The sequence below is a fragment of the Desmodus rotundus genome, chromosome 3, assembly GCF_022682495.2.
Source record: "Desmodus rotundus isolate HL8 chromosome 3, HLdesRot8A.1, whole genome shotgun sequence".
Taxonomy (NCBI): domain Eukaryota; kingdom Metazoa; phylum Chordata; class Mammalia; order Chiroptera; family Phyllostomidae; genus Desmodus; species Desmodus rotundus.
In genome coordinates this window covers 98639230-98655501 of record NC_071389.1, presented here as the reverse complement: position 1 = coordinate 98655501, position 16272 = coordinate 98639230, and the positions used below count along the sequence as shown (strand labels likewise).

Here is a 16272-nt window from a genome sequence, read left to right as displayed (position 1 = left end):
GGTGTCATGGGAGATGGATGAATAAGTAGATGGAGAACAGAGGATTATTAGGGCACTATACTGTCATGATGTATACATGTCATTATACATTTATCCAAATTCATGGACTGTATAACACCATGTGTGAATTGCATTGTAAATCATGGACTTGGTTATAATGATGTGTCTATGTAGGTTCATCAGTTTTCACTTGCTGTGACTCTATATCTGATAATTGCCATACAAATTAAAAACTCATTGTTATCATGCTTAATGGTTAAACACAATATTTTCCCTTAAGGTCAGGAATGAAAGGAAGGATGTCTTATCTCACTACTTCTAGTGAACATTTTACTGAATGTTCTAGCCAGTATAGTAAGGTAAGACCAAAAAACAAATATCCAGATTGGAAAGGAAAGAATAATGCTGGTTTTTGCACAGTTGTCTTTGGTTATCTATGTGAAATATTATGGTGCCTATGAAAAAGCTTCTACAATTGATAAGAGTTTAGCAAGGTTTCCAGACAAGATCAGTATACAAAAATCAATCCCTATATAAATGGAAATTTATATATATACACACACAGACATACATACACACAGTGTATATGGATGTACAGTATATATTTCCAGACCTATATAAATGGAAATATATACTGTGTATATGGATCAGATGGCTCAGTTTTAAATTCTCAATTCTCTTTTAAGTTAATCTATAGTTAATCTTTGTGACTTTTGCCACAAAGACAAAAGTCTAGCAGGCTTTTTATTTTTAATTAACAAGGTGATTCTAAACCTCATATGGAAATTTGAAGAGCCTAAAATCGCAAAATCAACTTTGTAAGAAAGAAAACAAATTTGAGTACTAACAGTACCTGATTTCAATAGTTATTAAACGCTAAAGAATAAAGATAGTGGGATTTTAGTGTTAAGATACAGAAGTAAATGAGTGGAACAGATTAGAGAGTATAGAAATAGACTAAACAAAAATAGTCAATTGGGTAACAAAATAATTTAAATGGAGTGAGGGTGATCTTTTCAACACATACAAAACAAAAAAAATCAAATACAAAAATCAATCATAAATAATGTAAGAGCAAAATAAAAAATTTGTGGAAGAAAACAGGAAAAAATTTTGGCGACTTTGGGTTTAGCAAATATTTCTTAACTACAACAATGGAGAGCATGTAATATCTTAAAAAATAAAATGGACTTGATTAGAATTTAAATCTTTCTCTTCAAAGACACTTAAGAACATGAAAAGACATGCTACATAATGGGAAAATATTTGCAAAATATATATTTTAAAAGGACTTGTATCAAGAATAAAGATGTCTTACAACTCAATTATAAAAAGAAAAACCACTCAAGTTTTAAAACAGCCCAAGGCTTTGAACAAACTTCACCAAAGATGGTACACAGATGACAAATAAGCACATGATAAGATGCTCAACATGATTAGTCATTAAAGAAATTGAAAATAAAATCTCAATGAGATACCACTACACACCTATTAGAATGGCTACAATTAAAGAGACATACCATACATAGCAAGTGTTGACAAATGTGTGGAATTCTTTCTCATACAATGCTCTTGGTAATGTAAAGCAGCATAAACATTTTTAGGAAACTGGCGGTTTCTTCAAAAGTTAAACATGCACCTTCCATTTACCAAGCCAGTTCACTCCTAGAATTGAAAGCACATGTCTACACAGAGATTTGTGTGTACATGTTCATAGCAGCTTTCTTCATACTAGACAAAAAGTGGAAGCCATCTGAATGTCTATCAGTGTGCTCATGGATAAACTAATACATCCGTACAGTGGAAGACTTTGTAGCAATAACAGTAGGTGAATCTCAAAATAATTATGATGAATGAAAGAAGTCTTACACAAAAAGATATGTACATGATTTCATTTATATAAAGCTGTAGAAAATACAAACTTTTCTATAGAGAAAGCATCTCAGTGTTTGCTTCGAGACAGGGACAGGGGTTTTGTGGTCAGACAGGTGGAGGAGATTACCGAGGGTTATGAGTGAACTTCTGGATGTTATGGATATATTCTTTTTCTTCATGGTGTTTATGGTTTTATATGTACACTTTAAACATATGCACTTTTCATTTATAGTCATTTTTAATTTATAACTTACAGGTACACTCCAAATATTTGCTTAATTGTGTCCACCACTATTTTTGGATAGGGCTACCACTTTGATGGTAGAGTAAGAGAGTGGCTTTTTGAAATCATACATCTAACTCATGTAATGAATAAAATTCACAATCCCAACTTGTCTGAGCTATTTAGCAATGATGTGTGACCTCAGACCTCTCCTAAGGCACAAGTGAAGTGATACCATGGAGGGCCTTGAGAACCAGGCTGTGATGTTGATAGTATCTTAGATCAGGTATTAGGAAATTAGGGGCCAGAGGCCAAATTGAGCCTGCTGGGTACTTACAATGGCTTTTATATTTTAATGATTTTAAAATTTAAAAGGATAATTTATGACAGATTAAACTATATGAAATTAAAATTTCAATATCCATACATAGTTTTATTGGAATAGCCACAGTCATTTATTTATATATTGCTTATACTTTTGCACTACAATGGCAGATTTGCACAGTTACCTAATATAGACTTATATATTATAGACTTAATATAGCTTTAATATAGACTTAATAGTATTAAGTCTATAGTAATATAGTATTATACCTTTAATATAGTACCTTATAATATTATACCTTTAATATAGACTTAAAGATGTAGCCTTCAAAATCTAAAATAATTTGTAGCAGAAGTTTGCCAGGCATAGTTTATAACAGTACTTCTAGACTGGGGACGACTTTACCCCCAGGGGACACATTCAGAAATGTCTGATTACATTTTTAGTAGTCACACTTGAGCTGGGGCGGGGCAGGGGGAGGGGCGGGGTATGCTACAGACTTTCAGTGTATAGAAGCTGGGGATGCTGCTAAATGTCTTAACAGTGCCTAGGATAGGCTTCCACAGCAAAGAATTAGCCAGCAAAAAAAAAAAAAAAAAAAAAAAAGAGTCATTTGTGCCAAGATCCAGGAACCCTGGATTGGAGAAATAAAGAGTTACTGAAGGTTTTTAATCAAGACAGTCACATGTTATTTACAGACAGAATCTAGTGAATTATAACTAGATGGGGTTATAAATAAATCATTTCCATATGGTAATCTCTTTCCCAAGATTTTTTCCTAATTCCAATATGTTTTTACTTTTCCTCTGTTTCCGAGTCTCATACATAAGCTTTTGTAGTCAGAATCGCATATTCCTTGATTTATGATCCTACTTATAGTCTGTGTTTCTGTTGTGGTCAGGTGATGCTACATCATTTCTACATCATTTATAATGAATAGTGCTTCACTGTATAGAACTCAAGAGTTTGAATGAATCTTTTTCAATAATGGGGAATTCTTTATCTTCCATGTTTAGACAGCTCTGTGAGAAAACTCTTCCTTAGGTTGAGCTACAGTTTGTTGTCCACATGATAGCCCATAAGAGATTTAAACATAAAAGCCAGGTTGGCACAGTTACTCTCTCCTAAATCTGTAGTCTTTTCTTTTTATCAATTCTTTTTAAGGTCCTTTCTAGTTCTCCTGTGTACACATTCTAGTTATTATTTTTTTGTAAGAGATTGTTGAATAAAAATAGCACTGCCCTGTCAAAAATAGAAAAGATGTGTTTAAATGTCATAAAATAGTATATATTTTTAAAAATTCAAAATGATACAGATATGTATAAAGTATAAAACACAGTTGTCTTAACCAAAATTCATAGTTTCATGCCAGGGTTGGCACACTTTTTCTTCAAGGTTCAGAAAGTAAATATTTTGGCTTTACTGGCTGACACTCTGTTAAAACTACTCAGCTTTGCTATTATTGTAGCCCAGAAGTAGCCATGGAAGATAGGTAAATAGATCGGCATGACTGTGTTCTAATGGCACTTTGTTTTAAAAAAAGAAAAGAGTGAAATAATCCAGGCGGTGAGGGACAAATACCATATGATCTCACCTTTAACTGGAACATAATCAACAAAAGAAAAAAGCAAACAAAATATAACCAGAGACATTGAAATTAAGAACATTGTAACAACAGCCACAGGGGAGTGGGGAGGGGATAGTGGGGAGGGAGGTCTATAGGAGCTACTATAAAGGACACAAGAACAAAAATCAAGGGGGAGGGTAGAAGTGGGGGAGGGAGGTGGGACTGGCTGGGGTGGGGTGAAGGGAAAGGGAGAAAATGCAGACAATTGTAACTGAATATAAATAAATAAATAAATAAATAAATAAATAAATAAATAAATAAATAAAATAAAAACAGGATTTGGCCTGGGGCCCTAGCTTCTTAACCCCTCTTTCAGTTTATCTTTCATGACCCCTTCTAAACATTCATGAATATATATATTTAAACTCAGATAAAGTTGTTTGATATATGTTATGCTGCATCCTATTTTCTTTACACCCAGTAATAAATTTTGGATGTATGGATATGTACAGGGTGTGGCAAAAGTAGATTTACACTTGTGAGTATGCAAAACAGTTTATTCTTGTATTATTATTTATTTATTATTATTTTCCACACAAACAACTGTAAACCTATTTTTGCCCCACCCTGTATGTCAGTGTATATAAATCCATGAGGTCTGTACACTTTATTTGCATTTTATAAGTTATTTAACAAATAATTTGATACATATTTAATTTTTCCAATATTTTGTTATTATCAGCATTCTCATGCATATATCTTCTGGAAGTATATTTGTGTTTTAATTTTCATTTACAAATAAGGTAATAGAGTCTTTATTGTTTTTAAACTTTATCTTTTGGTTTTATTTTTAGATGTAGTTTAATATTTATAAGTAATTTTGCTCATATTTAATACCATATTTTGAGGCTATATTTTAGGTATATGAAAATTCATAATTATATTTTTCTGTTGCTTTTATCATTAGGTTCTTTGTGTTTCTCCAGTAGTGCTTTTTGTCATAAGATCTACTTTGTCTAATAATGTAGCTGCTTTTGTTTTAGTTAATGTCTTTTTAATACATTTTTTGTATTATTTTATTTTCAACTTTTCTATAGTCTTATATTTTCAATATGCTTTCTCATTTTTAAGATTTTACTTATTTATTTTTAGAGAGACACAAAGGGGGAGAGAAAGAGGAGAGAAACAGCTATTGGTTGCTTCTTACATGCCCCGGGTCCAACCCGGGACCTGGCCTACAAACCAGGCATGTGCCCTGACCAGGAATTGAACTAGCAACCTTTCGGTTTACAGGCTGGTGCTCAACCCATTGAGCCACACTGGCCAGGGCTCAATATACTTTCTATCAGCACATCATTTTTAATGCAGTCTAACAACCTTTGTCTTTGAATTGGAACATTTATTCTATTGTTATTTAATGTAATAGCTGATACATTTCGGTTTAGATTTTTTTTTCTGACTATTTGCTTTCTTTTATCCTGCCTGTGTTTTTTTTCTATTCTTGCTGGCTTTTTTTTTAATGATTACTTAGTTTTTATTATTACATTAGCAATTAAACACTTTCATCATTCTGTTCTTTGTACAGGTTATCACACACATCCTTGACTTACAAAGTCTAATACAAATTGATACCTTTACCTTTTCCTGTACAGTGCAAGGACCAGGACACCTTTAGCTTCATCCTAGCACATATCCTTCAAAGCTTCATCCTGCTTTGTCGTATGTTTTACTTCATTACATGTGTTAAACCCACAAAAGCTTATTATTATTATTGTCTTATACTCAAAGTTCATTTACATCAGGCTCTCTTAGCCTCAGCACTGTTAACATTTGGGTTGGATAATTCTTTTTTGTTGGGTGGCTGGCCTTTGTACACTTAGTAGCATCCCTGGCCTCAAGCCAGTAGATGCTCCTTCAGTTATGACAACCAAAAATGTCTCCAGACATTACCAATGTATCCTATGGTATGGATGGAATCGTCCTGCCCTCAGATGAGAACCATTAATTTGGATTTACCTAAACACTTATCCTTCTTGATTCTCTTTATTTCTTCTTGCATCTTCAATCTTCTATTAGGATTATCTTATTTCTGATTGATGAACACCTTTAATTCTATTAGTGGAGGACGACTCATGACCAATTCTCTTTTTGGTTTTCTGAAAATATATTTTATGTCTATTCTGAAAGGCTGTATTCTCTGCATATGAAATTCTAGATTGAGATTGTTTTTAGCGTTTTGAAGATTTCATTTCAATGTCTTCTTGTTTCCATCATTTCTATTAAGTAGTCACCTGTAAACTAATTTCTCTATTAAAAATAACTTTTTTTCCTGCCTGCTTTGAAGATGTTCTCTTTGGCTTTGGCTTTCATCTATTTTACTCTGTTATACTTATGATTTTCTTAATTTTATCCTCTTTGGGATTTGTAGCCCTTTTGAACCCGTAGCCTCAGATTCATCAAATTTGGAGACTTCTAAGCCCTTATCTCTTCAAAGAATACTTTCTTGCTTCTCATTTCTTTTTCTTTTTAAAACTATAATTATATCTATGCTAGTCTTCTTTTGTCTTTTTTGTTTTGTTTAACTTATGAAGTGATCCCTCTAATATCTGGTACCCATCTGACACTATACATAGTTATTACAATGTTAGTATATTCTCTTTACATCCATATGACTATTTCTTAAGTGCCAATTTGTACCACTTAACCCCTTCACCTTTTGCACCCAGCCCCCCAACTCTCCAAATACTTCCTCTAATTTGATAACCATCAGTTTATTTTCTGTATCTATGAGTTCGTTTCTGTTCTGTTTGTTCATTTCTTATTATGTCTTTAATGTCTCTTTCCCTGTCTTGTATTTTTCATTCTTGTGTGACTTTGTGATTCATCCTGGTTATCCTTTTAATATATTTCCACTTCATTAATTAGCTCTTCAACTGTGATTTATCTGCTATTAAATCTACTCATTGACTTCCTTATTTTTTTGTGGGTTGGGTTTTTTTTAATAAGTTTTCAGTGAGTTCTGTTTATTGCTTCTGACTCTCTACTGAAATTTTCCATCTTGCATTTTACTTTTTTTAATACATTTGTCACAAACTTTGTGTCCAAAGACTCCATATTCTGGACCATCTATATGTCTACATCTGTAGTCTGTATTTCTTTAGGTCTTAGGCCATGTTATTTTATTCATATGCCTGATGGCTTTTACTTGAGTACCAGGCATTGAATATGAAAAATTATGAAAATACTTTGAAGCCTAAGATAATGTATTCTTTATCCCAAAAGGATTTACATCTGTTTTGGATATAAGGCTGAGGGCACTACTAAATGAGTGGTTTGAAGCACTTTGTGTCCTAAGCCAAGCCTGGTGATTTCACCAGCATCACTCTTCCCTCCTGGCCCTGCTGCTTGCTTGGCCCTTTTCCTTGAGTTTTGTCTCTCTCTTGCCTAGTGAGGCTGTTTTAAAGCTATATTCTAAACTTCTCAGCCTCCAGAAGAAAAGCTGTTACAAACCTCTTTGGGTTTCAGTCCTATCCCATATGTTGGTCCTGTTATTTTCCTATCTTGTCTAATTATTCTCAGCAGGTCAATCATCATGAGTTGCCTAGTCTGCCATCATTAAAAGCAGAAGTTCCCTCAGATTCATTTTATTTCCTGCTGAAATATAGCCACTTCCTAAAAAAGAATGTTGTGAGATGTGAAAATTTTAAATTCTTACATCAGAAAATATTCTGTTTGGTTGGATATAGAATTATTTCAAAAATTATTTTCCTTTAATACTTTACAGATATTATTCCATCAGTTTTTCTGTTATCTAGTGTTACTGGTGAAAAGTTTAACTTGAATCTCATTTTCATTTCCTTCTGAGAACTCTCATTTTCCCTCTTTCTATAGAAGTTTTTTATATTTTCGATTTATCTTTAATATTCAGAAGTTTTACTATAATGTACAGGGTTGCGTATGTGTGTGTAATTCATCGTTCTTGGGATCTTTTGATCTACCAACTTCTTTTTCCACAAGCTGTCTTTGACTTAGTTCTCTCCCATGCTAGAGCTATAATTTCCTTCTGTAAATTCATTGCTATGTTTTACTGTCTTCGAAGGACTCCTCACAATTTCTGTCTCATCAGTTCTCCTTATTTTCTAGTGTAGCTATATATCCATGTGTGTACTTGTAATATATCTTCTCTTATTTCTAGGGATCTGGTGAGAGAAGAGGGTATGATATCTGCTCAGTTTGCCCTCTTGAATCTCAATAGTTCTTTTTATAAATTTGTCCAATAAAATCATTTTCCTCTAGTCAGGATGCCTTTGGATCATATTCTGACTTGCCACCACTAAGGTATCTTTACGTCACCTAACCTCAGCATTGCAATCTTGGTTCGATATATACTGTATTTTGCCATGTAAAATGTGCACTTTTTGCCCAAAATTTTGAGGGAAAAATAAGGATGCACATTATACATGGATACAATCATTACATACCTGGGATATAATAATGGGTATAATAATCCTGTGTATAATGCACACAAAAACGTAGATGCTTATTATACATGGGAGCACATTATACACTGCAAAATATGGTATGTACATTAATTACTGCATTCATTTTGAAGTCTTTACTGTAGGTCATTGAGTGTAGTGGAACAACTTTTTGTAATCTACTTTTAGAAAAACTAACATGCAAAATGTAAGGAAAGAGCAAACCCTTTAGCTCATTGGCAGCTAAAATTGTTAAAGAGAATTCAAAGAGCAAGCTTACATCAGAAAGGAATAGCAATAGCAGCAGGAGAAAGCTTACAAAAAGTTGGACTGTGAGAGGCTGAAAGTAGAATTAGCTGACTGGCAGGACAAATGGGTTCTGATGGAAAGCATAAATGCTATGCTGTGCATTAAACATACATGGAAATGTTCTTGCTTTGACAGTCATATGGGTAGGTGCTCCTGTGGTGGGAAAGAGTTATGAGCAGCTGGGCCCTGGAGTTGAGGGCTCTGGAGATAAACTTCCATGAGTGCCTAAAGTATCCTGTTGTCCCTGGCCTTCCGGTGAGCACTCACTCAACAAGGTACTGAGCTCACCTCTCTTGCAGTTTTCCCATCCTGGAAACCGGCTCCCTTTGTCTTTTTCTTTTCCCCCCACAAATCGGCCTACTTTTACTAATCCAGAAATGTAAATAGGTATGTACAGAAATAAAGTTGCAGAGCTATCTTAATTGTAACAAAATCAGAATCTATACAGTCTCATTGAAATATTTAAATAACTTTTATCAAGTGGCCTCTCAATACCAGTTTTGTAATTGATGGGTAGGCCTTTGTTATTTCCAGTGGTTTATAGAACTTTGCATTGCATTTAATGTCTAATAAGCAACTTTGCAATTGAGTTAATATGTTTCTAGAGGTAAAATTTTGTGGCACACTAATCACAGTATTATTTTGATCAAGTAAATTCTTCTTTTAACACTTACTGTGTTTATCCCAACATTAAATATCACCTGTAAATCATCGTTGACTTACTGCTTCCTAAAAGTTTTTATCAGCATTAGTAAGTAACCTTTTACAATATTAAATTTAGAATTTTAAACTTCTACATGAAGGCATGAGAGATTTCTGTTATCCCTTCAACTTCATTCAACAGGCTTAAAATGAAAAACGGTTTTAATTAATCCTTTGTGGTCTTTTAGGACTTCGAAACAGAGAAAGAAATTTTCAAACCATCTAATAGTTCTATTGAGCATTTAATTCTATTTAAACATATCAAAATATATTTAATCCCAATTCTGTAAGGTGTGAAATACATGGGAAGTTTTCACGCTAAGGAGAAAAAGTAAACAATAATATGCACATTTTAAACTTTAAAAATGTATTAGTAAGAGCTAATTTCCTTAAGTGTTAAACATATTTACAACATAAAACACCCAAATATTAAAACCATTCCACATGCTTTAGTAGAAACTTAAAATTTAAAACTTTTTTACCTGGAAATCTAAACTAAGTAGGCTTTGCTTGGTGTCATTTAAGTCTCCAGCTGAAAATGAAACAAAACCAGAGCTTTCTTTAAAACAAAGAACAGAAGGGAATGTTGAAAAATGTTAACTGACTTCTTAGTAAACTCTAAAATAACTGCTTCCCTAGGGGATAAATGCCTTTCAGTTCTTTGTGCAGAAAATCAGCCAAGAGAGTAACCAGGAAAAATGGTTACCAGGGGAAACAGTTTTTCTAAATCACAGGAAAAGTGGAAAGCAGCAGAGGAGGGAGGGAACAAGCACATTAGTCTGTAGGCTGAGAAGGCAAAGTTGGAAACACACAAAAATGAAACTTGATTAAGAAATCTGTGGTTTTTATAGGCTACTTGCATAAAAATCCTTAACATTTTATGCTAGCCTAAGGGATACCACTTGAGTTTTATCAGATTACCGAGATGCCATTATTGTCAAGTTAGAGGAACTACATTCTTGGAATGCCTTAAGTTGGGGTAATGTTAATTAACTCCCATCATCTCTACCTCTGCCCCCCTGAATCTCACATGCAGTATTGTTAACAAAATATAAAGCTGGTAATAATGTTATTGAAATTATGTAACTTTCCACCTTGAAGCAGTAACAGGAAAATATGTGAGGGAGCTGTGAGGTTTCTGGTCATGGTTACTCTGGCAAATTGACGATGTACTTTACCTCCATTTCTTCATCTGCAAGTGAGCAGGTCATAGGCAGGTCAGGATTCCAGGCTCACACCATTGCTTAGAGTGAGGTACTACTATTTCTTTCTAAAGTTGTTGTTTTTTTTTTTTAAATATCAGGGATGATAATACCTGCCTTTCACATTTATGTGCAAATAAATGAATAACACATATACAGTGCCTGTATAGACTAGATAATGATATAATACCTATTTTTTATTTTTAAGTATATTTTATTGATTATGCTATTACAGTTGTCCCATTTCTTTTTCTCCCCTATAATCCCCTCCACCCTGCACCACCCCTCCCATCAGCACTTCCCCACGTTAGTTCATGTCCATGGGTTGTGCATATAAGTTCTTTGGCTTCTCTATTTCCCATACTGTTCTTAACCTCCCCCTGTGTATTTTGTACCTACCATTTAGGCTACTTACTCCCTGAACCTTTTCCCCCATTCTCCCCCCTCCCCTGATAACTCTGCATGTGATCTCCATTTCTGTGATTCTATTCCTGTTCTAGTTGTTTGCTTAGTTTGTTTTTGTTTGGGTTTTTTTAGGTACAGTTGTTGATAGTTGTGAGCTTATTGTCATTCTACTGTTCATAGTTTTGATCATCTTCTTTTTCTTACATAAGTCCCTTTAACATTTCATATAAGGGCTTGCTTGGTGATGATGAACTCCTTTAACTTGACCTTATCTGGGAAGCACTTTATCTGCCCTTCCATTCTAAATGATAGCTTTGCTGGATAGAGTCATCTTGGATGTAGGTCCTTGCCTTTCATGACTTGGAATACTTCTTTACACCCGCTTCTTGCCTGTAAGGTTTCTTTTGAGAAATCAGCTGATAGTCTTATGGGAACTCCTTTGTAGGTAATTGTGTCCTTTTCTCTTGCAGCTTTTAAGATTCTCTCCTTATCTTGAATCTTGCGTAATATAATTACGATGTGCCTTGGTGTGTGTTTCCTTGGATCCAACTTCTTTGGGACTCTCTGAGCTTCTTGGACTTCCTGAAGTCTATTTCCTTTCCCAGATTGGGGAAGTTTTCCTTCATTATTTTGTCAATAATGAAGGACTTACTTCAATTTCTTGCTCTTCCTGTTTTCCTTCTGACACTCCTGTGATTCAGATGTTGGAACATTTGAAGTTGTCCCAGAAGTCCCTAAACCTCTCCTCATTTTTCTGAATTCTCCTTTCTTCATTCTGTTCTGGTCAAATGTTTATTTCTTCCTTCTATTCCAAATCATTGATTTGAGTCCCAGTTTCCTTCTTGTCACTGTTGGTTCCCTGTACATTTTCCTTTTTTTCACCTTTCGTAGTCTTCACTTTTTCCTTTATTTTGAGACCATACCGAAACATTTCTGTGAGCATCCTGCTTACTAGTGTTTTGAACTCTGCATCTGATAGCTTGCTATCACTTCATCACTTAGTTCTATTTTTGGAGTTTTGATCTGTTCTTTTAATTGGGCGGTATTTCTTTGTCTGGACGCACCTGTTACATTGTAAGGAGTGGAGCCTTAGGTATTTGCCAGGGCAGGGCAACCCAAGTAGCTGGGTTGTGGCATTGTATATGGATGGGGGAGGGGGTCCAAGAGGGACCAATGCCACTTGCTCAGTTCTCAGCCAGCTTTCAGTCACTTCCCCCACTATCTACAAGCAAATTGGACCCTCCTGGTGCTGATTTTCAGGTCAGTAGTTTTGTTTATGTTGTAGCACTCTGTGGTCTCCAACAAACTCTTCTGTGAGGCTGGGAGTCTACCACTGGGGGCAATCCGTGAAGACCTTTACAGCCAGAGGGTTTGACAAGTTCTTTTCCCACACTGGAACCATGGGTTGTGCAGTCTGTCTCACTCTCCAGCTGTTCCTCCTGGTTTATCTGCACACAAACGTGGGGCCGCCCTTTCCGCCAGCTGCTGCCTTGCCTGCCTGGTCCTCCAGCCGCTGCCTTGCCATGAGTCCTGTCTTCCTCGGCTGCCCATCTCTGCCCTTCCTACCAGTCTGAATGAATGTTTCTTTTTTAACTCCTTGGCTGTCGTACTTCCATACAGTTCGATTTTCTGACAGTTCTGGTTAATTTTTTCTTTTTAAATTTGTTGTTGTCTTTGTTGTCCTTCTTTGGGTTGTATGAGGAGGCAAAGTGTATCTAACTATACCTCCATCTTGGCCAGAAGTCCAAGATTCTTGTAAAATTTCCCTTATTTACCAATACCCAAGCCTCTGAGGCCATCTCAATAGGAATGTTGGACATGGGCGCCTTTCCAGGTTAATCTGTCACAGCAGGGATATTCTCAGTAGTTGAAGGTCATTAATTCATGGTGAGAATTCTTCATACCTTCAGTGATCCAGGATAAAGACAATGCAGAGGAGGCTCAGTGAAGCAGCCATGTTGTCCTGCTGCTACTCTGGGTTCTTTTCTCAGGTGAGGATATTGCTCAGGAGTCAAGTCTGCATTTGACAATGTACCTTCAAAGTCGTCAACACAGACCCTTCATCAGCTTCCACCACACTCATAAGCAGAAGGACCTAGAAATGCTGAAAAGGTCACTCCCTCCACTGTAGGAAATGCAAGTGCAGGGATTTCTATGCCTTTATTGACCCTCAGGCTTCACACATGTAACAGCATGGTCTGACCTCCTTAGTTTTAAACTAGAAAGACTGAAACCAGGAAGGCCAGCATACCCTTCCATACTCCATAGCAACTTCCCAATATCTATTTTTTTAATTCTTATTATTCTACCTCAGGGGTCCAATTATTTGACAGATAAGAGCTACATTTTTGTTTTCCCAAAATCTTAAAATGGCCTGGACAGATCAAATCGAGATGGTGGACTAAACACATGGGCCACCCAAATTCCTAAAAAATAACAGGAAGTACATTTGTTTTAAAAAATGTAACACTGTATTACAAAATAATTAGTACTATTAGAAGACAAGAAATTCTGAGGAATTTCTTTTTTTAACTTTTATATTGTTCAAGTACACTTGTCTCCATTTCCCCACTATTACTCCTACCAACACCATCCATCCCCACTTCCCACCCTTGATCTTATCCCACTTTGGTTTTGTCCATGTGTCCTTTATAAGATATTCCTGATAACCCTTTCCCCTATTTCCCCCATGATCCCCTCCTACCCTGTGCTTACTGTCAGTTTGTTCTTATTCAATGTCTCTGGTTATATTTTGCCTGCTTGTTGATTACGTTCCTACTTTCTTTGTGCTGAGTAGTATTCCATCATGTAAATGTACCATAGATTTTTCATCCATTCATTTACTGATGGGCACTTAGGTTGCTTCTAGCACTTGGCTGTTGTAAATTGTGCTACTATGAACATTGGGGTGCATAGGTTCTTTTGGATTGGTGTTTCAGGGTTCTTAGGGTATAATCCCAGCAGTGGAATTGCTGGGTCAAAAGGCAACTCCATTTTTAGTTTTCTGATGAAATTCCATACTGTTTTCCACAGTGGCCTCACCAGTCTGCATTCCCACCAACAGTGCATTAGGGTTTCGTTTCCTCCACATCCTCTCCAATGCTTGTTTTTTTGATTTATTTATGATGGCCATTCTCACAGGTGTGAAGTGGTAGCTCATTGTGGTTTTAATTTGCATCTCTCTGATGGCTAGTGATGCTGAACATCTTTTCATATATCTCTGGGCCCTCTGTATTGTCCTTCTTGGAGAAGTGTCTGTTCAAAGTCCTTTGCCTATTTCTTAATTGGGTTGTTTGTCTTCCTGGAGTAGAGTTGTATGAGTTCTTTATATATTTTGGAGATCAAACCCTTGTCCAAGGTGTCTTTGGCAAATACATTTTCCCACACAGTTGGTTCTCTTTTCATTTTAATGCTGTTTTCTTTAACCATGCAGGAGCTTTTTATTTTGATGAGATCCTATTTGTTTATTCTTTCGTTTATGTCCCTTGCTCTAAGGGACATATCGGTGAAAATATTCCTTCACGGAATATCTGAAATTTTCCTGCCTATGTTCTCTTCTAGGACTGTTATGGTGTCAGGACTTATATTTAAGTCTTTTATCCACCTTGATGATCAAGTTTCATTTTTTTTGCATGTAGCTGTCCAGATCTCCCAACACCATTTGTAGATGAGGCTATTTTTACTCCATTTTATGCTTCTTCCCCCTTGTTGAATATTAATTGACCACAGAGCCTTGGGATTATATCTGGGTTCTCTATTCTGTTCCATTGGCCTATGTGTCTGTTCTTATACCAGTACCAGGCTGTTTTGATTACAGTGGCCTGGTAATACAGTTTGATATCAGGTATTGTGATCCCTCCTGCGTTGTTCTTTCTCAAAATTGTTGTGACTATTCGGGATCGTTTATGGTTTCATATAAACTTTTGAAATGTTTGTTCTATATCTGTGAAATATGTCATTGGTACTTCAATAGGGATTGCATTGAATCTATAAATTGCTTTGGGTAGTATGGACACTTTGATGATTCTTCCAATCCATGCACATGATTAATTCTTCCAATCCATGAACATGGTACATGCATTCATATGTTAGTGTCTTCCTTAATTTCTTTCTTCAGTGTTATGTAGTTTTCTGAGTACAGGTATTTTACCTACTTGATTAAGTTTATTCCTAGGTACTTTATTTATCTTGTTGCTATATCAGTGGGATTTTTTTCCTGATTTCTGTTTCTGATATTTCATTGTTGGTATACAAAAATGCCTTTAATTTCTGAATATTGACTTTTTACCCCACTATTTTGCCAAATTCACTTATTAGGTAGAGTAGTTTTTTGGTGGAATTATAGGATTTTCTCTGTACACCATCATGTCATCTGCAAGCAATGACAGTTTTGTTTCCTCCTTTCCAATTTGTATGCCTTTTGTTTCTTTTTTTTTTCTGACTGGTGTGGCTAGGACTTCCAATACTATGTTGAATAGAAGTGGAAAAAGCAGACATCCTTGTCTTGTTGCTGTTCTTAGTGGGAAAGCTTTTAGTTTTTGCCCATTGAGTATGACATTGGCTGTAGGTTTCTTGTATATGGCCTTTATTATGTTGAGGAATGCTCCCTCTATTCCCACGTTGCTGTGTGTTTTTATCATAAGTCGTGCTGTACCTTATCAAATGCTTTTTCCGCATCTATTGATATGATCATGTCGTTTTTGTCTTTCGTTTTATTTATGTGGTGTATTATGTTTCTTGATTTGCAAATATTGTGCCATCCTTGCATCCCTGGGATGAATCCCACTTGATCATGGTGTATGATCTTTTTAATGTATTGATGGATGCGGTTTGCCAATATTTTGTTGAGGATTTTAGCATCTATGTTCATCAGTAATATTAGCCTATAGTTTTCTTTCTTTGTTCTGTCTTTGTCCGGTTTGGGGCTTAGGATGATGCTGGCTTCATAAAAAGTTTGGGAGTCTTCTGTCTTCTTGAAGTTTCTGGACTAGTTTGTGAAAGATAGGGGTGAGCGCTTACTTAAATGTTTTGTAAAATTCTCATATGAAACTGTCTGGCCTAGGGATTTTGTGTGCCAGGAGTTTTATGATTACTGCTTCAATTTTGTCAGCTGTTACTGGTCTGTTAAGGCTTTCTGCTTCATCTGTATTCACTTTTGGGAGATTATATTTTTTTAGAAATTTGTC

The 16272-nt window shown here is 35.5% G+C and overlaps 2 protein-coding genes across 5 annotated transcripts in view; one reads left to right on the top strand and one right to left on the bottom strand.

Moving 5' to 3' along the window:
• Positions 1–10075, bottom strand: part of ECM2 (extracellular matrix protein 2) — a 45304-nt gene extending 35229 nt beyond the window's left edge. For all 3 annotated transcript variants that reach the window (XM_045188165.3, XM_024580766.4, XM_045188166.3), the window contains exon 1: positions 9962–10075. The gene's annotated coding sequence lies outside the window, so the exon portion shown is untranslated. The remainder of the gene's footprint in view (positions 1–9961) is intronic.
• The window catches only part of CENPP (centromere protein P), a 306566-nt gene that overhangs the window by 236187 nt on the left and 54107 nt on the right, over positions 1–16272 (top strand). The gene's annotated exons all lie outside the window — the stretch shown is intronic.